Source organism: Anopheles stephensi, unplaced genomic scaffold (genome assembly GCF_013141755.1).
Source record: "Anopheles stephensi strain Indian unplaced genomic scaffold, UCI_ANSTEP_V1.0 ucontig16, whole genome shotgun sequence".
In the NCBI taxonomy this organism is placed as follows: domain Eukaryota; kingdom Metazoa; phylum Arthropoda; class Insecta; order Diptera; family Culicidae; genus Anopheles; species Anopheles stephensi.
Window position 1 is genome coordinate 20,001 of NW_023405080.1, and position 12,500 is coordinate 32,500.

The 12,500-nt window shown below is 54.5% G+C and overlaps 1 non-coding gene across 1 annotated transcript in view; it reads right to left on the minus strand.

Annotated features, from left to right (window-relative positions):
- The window catches only part of LOC118515528, a 158-nt gene extending 4 nt beyond the window's left edge, over window positions 1-154 (minus strand). The window contains exon 1 of the ribosomal RNA XR_004907195.1: window positions 1-154. This exon is cut by the window's left edge and continues 4 nt beyond it. This is a non-coding gene — a ribosomal RNA (5.8S ribosomal RNA).
- Between the last annotated feature and the right edge of the window lie 12,346 nt (window positions 155-12,500).

A 12,500-nucleotide genomic window follows, 5' to 3' on the forward strand; every position in this document is an offset into this window, starting at 1 on the left:
ACTCAAGGATGTGTGCATCGGTCGGGTTGAGTCGTCCGATGCGCCATATGCGTTCAACGTGTCGATGTTCATGTGTCCTGCAGTTCACATTCTGACGCGCATTTAGCTGCGGTCTTCATCGATCCATGAGCCGAGTGATCCCCTGCCTAGGGTTTAACGTACACACCGAACTAGTTGATGAATGGAACCGACGTCCATCCATCCATTATACACATACCAACACACAACTCTGGTTCCCTAGTACCACACTGCAGGCGCCCACGGCCCCGACGGTTGCGGAGCCGAGCACGCCAAAGTGCGACTGTCGATCACCCCGTTGTGACACGACAATCAGTCAGTGTATAAGGTACCCGGTACTACCAAAGTGTGCATCTTTACTGACCTTCGCCGAGGCAGTGGTATGTGTATCCCTTTGAAAGAGTTGCTTTCGCTCAACTCTACCAAGTGTGCTACACCATCTTGTGGTTGTAGCGTGCGCGTCAGCATGTGATGCCGACGATGCGTTTGGCAACCTCACTCCCGGACTTGTTTGATCGGTAATGATCCTTCCGCAGGTTCACCTACGGAAACCTTGTTACGACTTTTACTTCCTCTAAATCATCAAGTTCGGTCAACTTCGGCCGTGCCAACTGCAGCTCACGAAGGAACCGCGGAAGGTATGCCTCCAGAGACCTCACTAAATAATCCATCGGTAGTAGCGACGGGCGGTGTGTACAAAGGGCAGGGACGTAATCAGCGCTAGCTAATGACTAGCACTTACTAGAAATTCCAGGTTCATGGGGACCGTTGCAGTCCCCAATCCCAACTAAATGAGCATTTGGGTGATTTCCCGTTCCTCTCGGAATGGGGGCGCCTATTGGCGAGAACACGCTGCTGCCCACATTGTAGCACGCGTGCAGCCCAGAACATCTAAGGGCATCACGGACCTGTTATCGCTCACTCTCACCTTGCTAAACACAAGTTGTCCCGCTAAGCAGGGCAAACTAGTGCGACGACCGCCCGCGAAGGCGCCGCCGCCCCGTAACGTCAGGTGCGCCCGGAGGCACACTGCTGACAGCGTTCTAGTTAGCTTGTTTGAGTCGCGTTCGTTATCGGAATTAACCAGACAAATCATTCCACGAACTAAGAACGGCCATGCACCACTACCCTTAAATTTGAGAAAGAGCTCTTAATCTGTCTTACCTCGATAAGTTCGGACCTGGTAAGTTTTCCCGTGTTGAGTCAAATTAAGCCGCAAGCTCCACTTCTTTTTTTTTTTTTAAATTGCATTCGTTTATTCATTTAAATTTATAAATGTTTTGCCGCGTTACTTATTTATAAACAATAAACGATACAGAAACACGCATGAACAATTATAAAACGAATAAACCTCTCCATTGCCGGCGGCCTTCCCGACGGAGGCGTAGCCACCGGCTGCAATGGCGTCCCTGACTACATTTAGTAAGGGCACGCGCCCCGCCTAGCTATTCGTAAACGCAACATTAAAAATGAAGGACTTACGTTTACACACCTAACATTAACGAAGCGGGCGTGCCCGCGGTTCGTCGAGTCTCCATTTTTCCTAATACTAACGATGAGTATGTACGCACACACACATGCACACACATAATCACGCTAACACTTTGACGCTTACGGTGGGACAGAACAAACATCCGCACAAAACGTAAACGAACAAGACGGACCTAACTCTCACCGTGCACGCGCACGCTCTCTCTCCCACTGCTGGTCGGGTACGAACATCCGCACAAAGCGGACGACGCAAAATGCCGAACGTACCCGAACCGAGCGCACGCGCGCTCTCTCTCGCCCGACTGTGCTAGAACGAACGACCGCACAAAGCGGAGACGGCAAAATGCCGGTCTCGCCCGGTCGTGTTTTCGCACGCTCGCTGACTGGCCGATCGTTTCGGCCGTAACCGCTCCCACTCAACGCGTAGACGTGTTGGTGGTCGCGATGGCGGCTTCTACGTCGGCCGACATTAAGCCGCGATGGCGATCCTGTCGCTCGTGGCGGCGTTGGCGTTCTCGCGCGCGCCTGTTGGCCCGTCGTCGGGCTAGCTCCTCCTCCGTCGGCGGTGCTCTACTTCGGCGAGTTCGGCCCGAACGCAATGGCGGCAATGTACCCGCGCGTAATTGGGCACGGTATTCCCGCTGCCGTTGGTTCCGCCTTAGCCGACGACGAAGTAACACTTCGGCCGATGGCGGAACCCGTTCGGGCCGAACTGGGCGTTGACTCTCCTGCTGCTGATTGGACGGGTGCTGTTGTTGGTCCATGTCCATCTCCCCGATGGCGGATGTCTGCCGTTGCCGGCGTCTTCGCCGTTGGCCAGCGTTTCTGGCTTCACGGCGGACCTGTTGCCGAACGCGTTCCGCCAGCTCATTGGCGGAAACGATCCCGCCAGCGATGGCCGCGTTTTCGGCAACCTGCTGCTCCAGCCACCTTTGTTGTAGGAAGCTGCAGATCCGCCGTGCTGCCGTGGCCGTTCGCTGCCAAGCCTCCGGGCTCGACAGCAGAAAACGCTCCAGCTCATCGGGGGAAATGACGACGCCGTCCGCGTCCGTCAGGAACTGCACTCTTATGTCGGCGAACCTCGGACAGTGGAACACCACGTGCTCTGCCGACTCCACGGTGTTGTCGGCGCAGAATGGGCAGGTCGGGGCAGAGGTGAAACCCATAGCATGTAGGTACTCCCGGAAGAAGCCATGTCCGGAGAGTACCTGGCTAAGGAAGAAATCAACCTCGCCGTGCTTCCTACCTACCCAGCCGGCAATATCCGGCAGCACGCGGTGAGCCCATCGTAGGAACCTGCTCGCGGTCGGATGAGCGGCATCCTGGTCCCACGATGTCTGCCACTGCCTGATGGTCGCCGAGTGCTCCAGCCGCTTGATGACCTCCTTGTCTATCAGCACCCGCCTCTGCAACGCCCGTTGATGCCTGGTATAGCACCGCGCGATCTCGTCCACCTGCAGGTGTAGCGGGACCAGTCCAGCCAGCACTACCGCCGTGTCGTAGCCGACGGTACGGAAGGTCCTGGCGACACCTTTCGCCAAAGGTCGCTGCAGCTGCTCCAGTTTCCGCCTGCACCACTGGAACTTCACCGCCTCCGCCCAGATGGGTGCCGCGTATCGCACAACCGAGTCCGCCACTGCTGCCAGCAGCCGACGTTTAGCCATCCTCGGTCCGGCGTGGTTGGACATCACGCCGGTGGCCAGCTTCACCACACGGAGTGCCTTTGCGGTGGCCTTCTCGACGTGTGGCTTCCACGAGAGGTGGTCGTGAAGCATGACCCCGAGGTAGCGTATCGCCGGCTTCGAGCGGACCTCGACGCCGTTGATCACTACGGGCACCGCTGGATGGCCCCGACGCAGACTGGAGATGAGGACGATCTCCGTCTTTTCCGGGGCCAGCTGCAACCGATGTTGCTCCATCCAGGCGGAAATCGCTGCCACAGCTTCCTCTGCTACACCTGCCGCCTCCTCCGGTGTACACCCCTTGGCGAGTACTGCCAGGTCGTCCGCAAAGCCGATGACGGATGCACCTTCCGGCAGCTGCACTCCGAACACGCCGTCGTACAGGATATTCCACAGGGTGGGGCCCAGAATGGACCCCTGCGGAACACCTGCCGTTACTCGGCGTGTTACCGGACCGGAGCTGGTATCATACGTCAGCTCACGGTCGGAGAAGTACTCCTGCAGGATGCTGCGCAGTCCTGAGGGCACTCCTTTGGTCTGCAGCGCCAGTGCTATGGCCTGCCAGTCTGCGGAATTGAAGGCGTTACGGACGTCCAGAGCAACGACAAGCAGGCAGCGCTTGTCGCGTCTATTCGTTCGCCCGAAACTCATCGCAGATCTGGCAGCCTCCATCACCAGCCCAACCGCCTGAAGTGTCGACCGACCACGCCGAAAGCCGAACTGGTATTCGGAGAGGAGCGGCTCCGTCGGCATCTCGATGTGGTCGTTCAGGCGGTTCAGCAGTACTCGCTCGTACACCTTGCCGGGCGTGTCCAGCAACATCACCGGTCTCACCGATGACGGCTCGCCCGGGGGTTTTCCCGGTTTGGGAAGCAGCACCAGCTTCGCCTTCCTCCATTGCCGCGGGAAGCGGCCAGCATCCATCTGCTCCTGGAGGAGCCTCGCGAACGTCGTCGGATGCGCCCGGATGGCAGCCGAAAGGGCAGCGTTCGGCAGTCCATCCAGACCGGGCGCCTTCCGAGGGTTCAGGCCAGCTGCGATGTCGAGCAACTCCTGCTCCGTCACTGGCCTGATGTCGACGCCGTCCGATTCGATGGTAGGCCAGGCAACAGGGGGGTGGTTCGGGCACAGCGCGTCCACAATGCGCTGCAGAACGGCCGGATCGCGTTCTTGTGCGACGCGGCTCCCTCCGAGCCGTCGCAGGAGCTCCCCCTGCCACCTACCCGTCTCATCATCCTCCAGGTGTTGCAGAAACTCATTGTAACGGTCCCGCTTGCTAGCCCGGATCTCAGCTGTCAGCAGCTGGCGGGCCTCCTGGTGCCGTGCAGAAGCTGTTCTGCGGGCTGCCGTGTCGCTAGTCGGTACCCTGCTGTACCGTTCCCAAGCCAGGCGGCAGTTCTCCCGTAGCCGGCCGATTTCTGGTGTCCACCAGTACGCCGGACGTCCTGTGTGGCCGACTGACGGGGAAACCTCCGCCATGATCTCGCTGCACGCCCGGCTCAGGGTTCGGGTCAGGCCCTCAGGGTCCGTGGCCTCCTCCACGAAGTTGGCTGCCCGCAACGCGATGTCGAACAGCTCCCGGCTAAACTCCTTTGCCCGCCAGCGTCTGCCCGCTGCTCTCACTGCTGGTGCTGCTTCTGCTCCCGTAGAGTTGCGGCTCGTTGCCGCCGGCCTTTCCCCCACCTCGAAGCGGATGTACCGGTGGTCGCTGAATGAGTAAGTTCCCAGCATCCTCCATTGCCTGTCGGGGTCCCCGACGAGGTCCTGCCTGCTGATGGAAGTACTGGCGAAGGCGACGTCCACAATGCTCGGGCGAGCGACGCCGTTCCCGAGGAAGGTGGCTTCCCTCCCCAGGTTCAGGACGTCGAGCCCGAGACCCTCCGCCAGCTGTAGCAGTTCCTCGCCCTTCGCGTTGGTCCTGCTGCTGCCCCAGGCGCTATGCCAGGCGTTGAAGTCGCCGGCAAGCAACACTCGGGGGCGTCCTGAGGCGAGCACCTCAATGCGTTGCAGCATCTCGACAAACTGGGGAACCCCGATGCTTGGCGACGCGTAACACGCTATGATCGTGACGCCTGCCACGTCCGCCGCCACGATGCCGGGAAAACTCGAGCTCCAGATCCGCTGAACCGGGTGGGAGTATCCGCTCGCGACAATGGCCACCAGCCTGTCGCGGTCCACCACCCAGTTTGCGTTCCCGTCCGGAACCGAACTCAGCTCGCACACCACCATAACGTCCACCCGCTCCGTCCGCATTGTGTGGAGAGCCAGGTCCTGCGCACTCCGACTCCTGTTGGTGTTAACCTGCAGGACCTGGAGGTGGCTCCCCACAGACATGCTTAGCGGCGGGGGGGAAGGTTAGCTCCCCTGCAGCCGTGCGCTGCAATTCGATGTGGTCCTCCACACCGAATGCAGCTAACCGCACTGCTGCAGCTGGCCGCCCGATGGCCAGGAGCTCCGCATCTGATGCAGCAGTTGCTGCGATCGGGCCCGACGCAGTCCGCTGCCATGTGGCCCCTTTCCAGGCACCGGAAGCAACGGCGCTTTGCCGCCTCCAGCCTGGGGGCCTCCTCCAGCCGACACGAGGAGTAGTCTATAATAAGGCGATCTTTTTGGAGCAGGGCTTCCGCTTCCACTCGCGGTAGCCGCACGCGGGCCCGCTTTGTGGCATCTGCCCGCTCCCAGATGCGAAGCGAGGCCACCGCTGGCTCCTTGGCGAGTGCCGCCTTCAACGCCTCCCTGATCGTCTCCTCCTCCGTGAGGTTGTCGACGTTTTTCAGAACAACCTCCGCCATCTCCGTCAGGACCCTGGCGGATCCCAGCTCTCCCAGCGTGGACTGAATGCGGCTGCACAGCGCCGCCGAGTCCATGTCCCGTGCCAGCTCCATCCGAAGGTTCCCCTTCGGTGTCCGCTTGCCGATACGGATGCAGTGCTGGACATCCTCCAGGGCCGGGCTCGTCCGGATGGGTCGGTACATCTCGGCGAAGGAGACCCCCGGTGCTGGGACCACCAGAATGGCGTCTGGTCGTCGCCTTTTCGTCCGCCGGTTTGCCTGTGCGGGGCGTTGGCTCTTGGTTGCTGGTTGCGGCCGCTGCCGCTGCTGAGGTGCAGCTGAAGGCTGGGCCTTTTGCCGCTTCCCCACAACCTGCCAACCACCTACCAGGGCGTCACGGTAGGATTGCTGCTGCTGCCGCCTGGTTTCCGATGCCGGAAAGTCGTACGGCTGTTGCAGGGGCTGGGACCGCTGCCCGTGCCCGCTCCTCGCCCTCATCTGCTTCTCTTCCTCCTGGATCTCACGGCGCAGCTGCTCCTGCAGTTCCAGCATGCGATGCTGGGCAGGACCCTGCGACTGGCGTGCCTCGGCTCTCTCCCTCTGCTGAGAGCGCCTGAGTGTCCTTTTGCTGGGCTGCAACTTGGAAGAGGCTTGGTTTCCCAAGCGCACGCCAGTCGCTGAATTCTCCAGCTGCACAACGGTTCGCACCCCCGTTCGATATATATCGAGCTCCGCACGGAGCCTCGAATTCTCCTCCTGGCTCTTTCGGTAAAGAGCGGTAAGCTCCTCGAGCTTCTCCAACACCCGCTCGTACTGCCGCGCATGTCTGTCCGACACTTCTGCCGTCGGGAAGCTGGTCGGCTCCGATGCGGCTGGTGCCAGCATCTCAGGAGACATAGACCTCCTCGGCGACGGCGTCGGGGCGGGGGCGGTACGCTTCCGCGCTCCCTCGTCCGGCTCTTCCAACGGTGTTCTCGGGGCTGGCTTGGGTGCCCCCTGAGAGCTCCGTAGTGACGACATCGTCCCTGGCGACAATTCCAGGGGTGTCACCACTACGCGCGGAGAAAGTCTCCTTTTCTTTGTCTTGATGATTTCGGGGACCACCTCCACCGAATCATCGCTCTCTACTCCCGACATTATGCTGCTGCACGGTTCGTCGCTTTGTCCAGCGTTAAAGTCACTGGACACGTGCGCCTGGCCGGTATGCAGCCCGCATTTGATTATAGCACGCTTGTTTGTGCGGAGCTTTTGGTTTGTGTCTCCGGAGAAACTTCCGCTAGTGCCCCATAGAGGGCGCTGGTGGCACTAGGGGGGAATTCTCCCAGGACAACAACCGGGATGACCGATGGTGTGCCCACTGTCCAGACGTCAAACCACGGCACGTCACCCTACGCACGCACTCACCGACACAGCCAAGCCCTTACGTGCTAAGTTCACGTGCCCTTAGCACGTGGTATCTGCTTGCTGGTCAACGCACTTTTCCGCACTGTTTTTCACTGAATGTTTCTTCCCTCGTTAGGGGGTAATGTTTTATCACTGTTCCGCTCCTGTCCGTAACAAAATACGCTGCACAGCGGCTGCGGGCTCCCCTTCAACCGCACCGAAAGGGAGCGCTACGCTCGCACGCACTAACGGAACCACACACGCACCCTTCGTGGCCACACGCACCGGTGCACGACGCAATGTTTGTGTGCCAAAATCGACGTTTTTCCACTGTTTTTCACCAAAACTTCACGGTGTTTGCGCAAAATATGTGTTCGTACACCACTCTAACAAATTTGCACCACCACTTTGTAAGTTTTTTAAACGAAAAACACTATATCATAAGGAGCTCACGGAAAGCGTCCGCTTGCTTCCTTTGACAGCTCGCCTCTGCAAGCTCCACTTCTTGTGGTGCCCTTCCGTCAATTCCTTTAAGTTTCAACTTTGCAACCATACTTCCCCCGGAACCCGATTTTGGTTTCCCGGAAGCTACTGAGAGCACCGAATGTAGTAGCGTCTCCCAATTGCTGATTGGCATCGTTTACGGTTAGAACTAGGGCGGTATCTAATCGCCTTCGATCCTCTAACTTTCGTTCTTGATTAATGAAAGCATCCATGGCAAACGCTTTCGCTTCAGTTGGTCCTACGACGGTCTACGAATTTCACCTCTCGCGCCGTAATACCAATGCCCCCAACTACTTCTGTTAATCATTACCTCTGGGTCTATACAAAACCAACCAAAAGACTCAGACCGAGGTCATGTTCCATTATTCCATGCAAGATTATTCTCGGCCAACGCCAACCCTGGGCGGGTGTGGACGCTTTTGTACTAGCCTGCTTGAAGCACTCTAATTTGTTCAAGGTAAATGGGAGCTGCCCGGGCACCACGCACCGGCTCGGGACGTGCCCGACCGATCACGAGGTTGACGCCCAGGCACACCATTGTGAGTCGCAGCCGCGAGCTCGCGCACGAACGTATCCGGCGTGTGCCGGGCGCCCGCGGCGGTCGCGTGTCTGGACGGGGAATCAACTTCGAACGTTTTAACCGCAACAACTTTAATATACGCTAGTGGAGCTGGAATTACCGCGGCTGCTGGCACCAGACTTGCCCTCCACTTGATCCTTATTGAAGGATTTATGCTCAATTCATTCCAATTATGGACCATCGTTAGAGAGGTCCATATTGTTATTTCTCGTCACTACCTCCCCGTGCCGGGATTGGGTAATTTACGCGCCTGCTGCCTTCCTTGGATGTGGTAGCCATTTCTCAGGCTCCCTCTCCGGAATCGAACCCTGATTCCCCGTTACCCGTCGCAACCATGGTAGTCCTCTACACTACCATCAATAGTTGATAGGGCAGACATTTGCAAGATCTGTCGTCGGTCAAGCGACCATACGATCGGCATCCTTATCCAGACTTCAACTCAAGCCGCCCGGAGGCGATTGGTTTTACTAATAAGTGCACCAGTTCCACCGCCCGCAAGCGGACAGCGGTCCCGGCATGTTGCATGTATTAGCTCTGGCTTTTCCACAGTTATCCAAGTAACTGATGGGTGGATGATCTTGTGAATTATGGCTGTTGTACTGAGCCTTATGCGGTTTCACATTCATTTATGTTTGTACTTAGACATGCATGGCTTAACCTTTGAGACAAGCGTATATTACTGGTAGGATCAACCAGAATTCGTCTTCGTCAATTGCTTGTTCGATATTTTTTGTCTACCAGGGCACCAGTCCCCGCAGACTCTCTTTCTACGTTCATCAGGTGACACAATCTTTGTTGTGACCACTCTCATTGACCTGCGGCAGTACACCGACTCCACAGCGCCAATAACCACACGAGCAAAGGTTGTTCAGGAGGATGTCAGATTATCGATGTACATCGTACACCAACATTTGACGTACCGAGGCATTACACCCCGCACGCCCCCAACAGGACCAATCAAGGCTCGCATACGACCTGCGACTTACTGCGGCTCCCTGAAGGTCCCCGTAGGACGACCATCACCAGTTAAGGTGTAGTTGACTTGTCAGGGCACGGTAGTCCCCACAAGTCCCCGATTATTCGTGGATATCGTCCTACGATTGTTTCTGACTCCTTTTGCTCCCCGCAGGTCCCCGTAGGACGACCATCACCAGTTAAGGTGTAGTTGACTTGTCAGGGCACGGTAGTCCCCACAAGTCCCCGATTATTCGTGGATATCGTCCTACGAGTTTTTGTGACCCTTGGGTTCCCGGCAGGTCCCCGTAGGACAACCATCACCAGTTAAGGTGTAGTTGACTTGTCAGGGCACGGTGGTCCCCACAAGTCCCCGATTATTCGGAGATATTGTCCTACGAGTTTTTGTGACCCTTTTGTTCCCCGCAGGTCCCCGTAGGACGACCATCACCAGTTAAGGTGTAGTTGACTTGTCAGGGCACGGTAGTCCCCACAAGTCCCCGATTATTCGTGGATATCGTCCTACGAGTTTTTGTGACCCTTGGGTTCCCGAACTTTGCTACGATGGTTCTGCCTCCAGAGGAGACTTATGAACACTTCGTATCATTTCTTACACCGAACCATGGGATCGCGAGATTGCTCCCGGATCCCTAATCACCTTACATTTTCGTTTCGTTTCCGTACACTACGATGAGCTAATTCAATTTGTTTGTTCGTCTGGCGAACGTTTTATTGCGGAATTACCGCGGTACTTCCAGCCGGGTATGGCTGCCGTACGACCTACAGGATAGATCATCGAACCACTTTTCGTGCATATTGTCCGTCGAGGGTATCACCTCGATACCCCCAACAGACCTTTGGACACTTCCTCACTACTCCTTGGAGCAGCAATCAGGGAACCATATAGTAGGAACAGCCGAATATGGAACTCTTTTCGTACTTTGGACACCTCCTATAACTTGTATGGCGACTTCGGGGACCTTCATTTCGTTCTCAGTTGGTACCCCTATTTCGGTCTTTGGACACCTCGTCTTACCCGTATAACTCACTTTAGGTCCACTTATTTGCCTGATATCTCATCGTGAACCCGTTTTTCGTACACCGTACACACCTAGGAACACCACATATGCGTTTCCCTTTCGATCGTGAAGTTTTCAAATTTTTCGATTTTTGGTCCTAGAAATTCATGAACGGTGGGAGACCAAAATTTTTCATAAAAAAAAAATTTTCACCGTTTGACCATAAAAACCTTCTTTTCGTACATACCCCATCATTTCTTCACGTTTTAGGCCATTTCTGAAATTTTCGCTTCGATAGTGTGTCCCCTATAATACAAAATGAACATTTTGCATCTCCCACAAGTGGCCATTTTTTTCCGCCACTGAAGAACACGACCTCGGGAACTCGGACCTAGGACGTGGCCATGTAAGTCATAGGCCACCCCAACTTTTGCAAAATACTGTTTCTTTTCACTTTTCATGATCTAAGGCGCGTTCCGACGGCGTTTTGAACAAATTTATGAGAAAAAAAATTTTGACCCTCGGACCAAAATTTTTTCGTTCGGGGCCCCATGGCCTATGGCCAGTATGGGAACTCGGGATGCCGATATGACAAAATTTGTCAAAAAATCACTAAAAAGTCGCTATGGCCCATTATTTAGAGCTTGTTGAGACCTTTCTAAAACACCTTGGTTGACCCCTGTCCGATAAGTAGTTTTCGAGATATTCGAGAAAATGTGATTTTTTGGGACTTAGAAAATTTTTGACCCGTACCCTAAGAAAAAGTGATTTTTTCATAGGACAATTTTTTCTTCGCAAATACTGTTTGGTTTCACTTTTCATTATTAGAAACGCGTTCCGAAGCCATTTTCATCAAAATCTCGTGAAAAAAAAATTTCACCCCCGGACCAAAAGTTGGCCGTTCGGTGCCCTATGGCCTATGGCCAGTATGGGAACCAAGGATGCCGATATGCGAAAAAGTGTCAAAAAATCACTTGAAAGTCGCTATGGCTCATTAAATAGAGCTTGTAAAGACCTTTCTAAAACACCTTGGTTGACCCCTGTCCGATAAGTAGTTTTCGAGATATTCGAGAATATGTGATTTTTTGGGACTTAGAAAATTTTTGACCCGTACCCTAAGAAAAAGTGATTTTTTCATAGGACAATTTTTTCTTCGCAAATACTGTTTGGTTTCACTTTTCATTATTAGAAACGCGTTCCGAAGCCATTTTCATCAAAATCTCGTGAAAAAAAAATTTCACCCCCGGACCAAAAGTTGGCCGTTCGGTGCCCTATGGCCTATGGCCAGTATGGGAACCAAGGATGCCGATATGCGAAAAAGTGTCAAAAAATCACTTGAAAGTCGCTATGGCTCATTAAATAGAGCTTGTAAAGACCTTTCTAAAACACCTTGGTTGACCCCTGTCCGATACGTAGTTTTCGAGATATTCGAGAATAAGTGATTTTTTGGGACTTAGAAAATTTTCGACCCGTACCCTAATGAAAAGTGATTTTTTCATAGGACAATTTTTTCTTCGCAAATACTGTTTGGTTTCACTTTTCATTATTAGAAACGCGTTCCGAAGCCATTTTCATCAAAATCTCGTGAAAAAAAAATTTCACCCCCGGACCAAAAGTTGGCCGTTCGGTGCCCTATGGCCTATGGCCAGTATGGGAACCAAGGATGCCGATATGCGAAAAAGTGTCAAAAAATCACTTGAAAGTCGCTATGGCTCATTAAATAGAGCTAGTAAAGACCTTTCTAAAACACCTTGGTTGACCCCTGTCCGATAAGTAGTTTTCGAGATATTCGAGAATATGTGATTTTTTGGGACTTAGAAAATTTTCGACCATGACATATATGAAAAGTGAATTTTTCATAGGACCAAAAAGTTTGTCCAAATAGGGTTTTGGTTCACTTTTTATGGTCAGATAAGTGATCCGATGCTATTTTCATGATCATTAGAGGGATTTCACGCTGTGACCAAAAATTTTCATACTTCATACTTGTCCCCGTGCCGTATATGGGAGGACCGGGGGAACATGTCTTCGTAAGTCGTGATGTTCAGTGACGGATTTCTGGGACTTAGAAAAAAACTGTGCTCTCAGGCACATTATA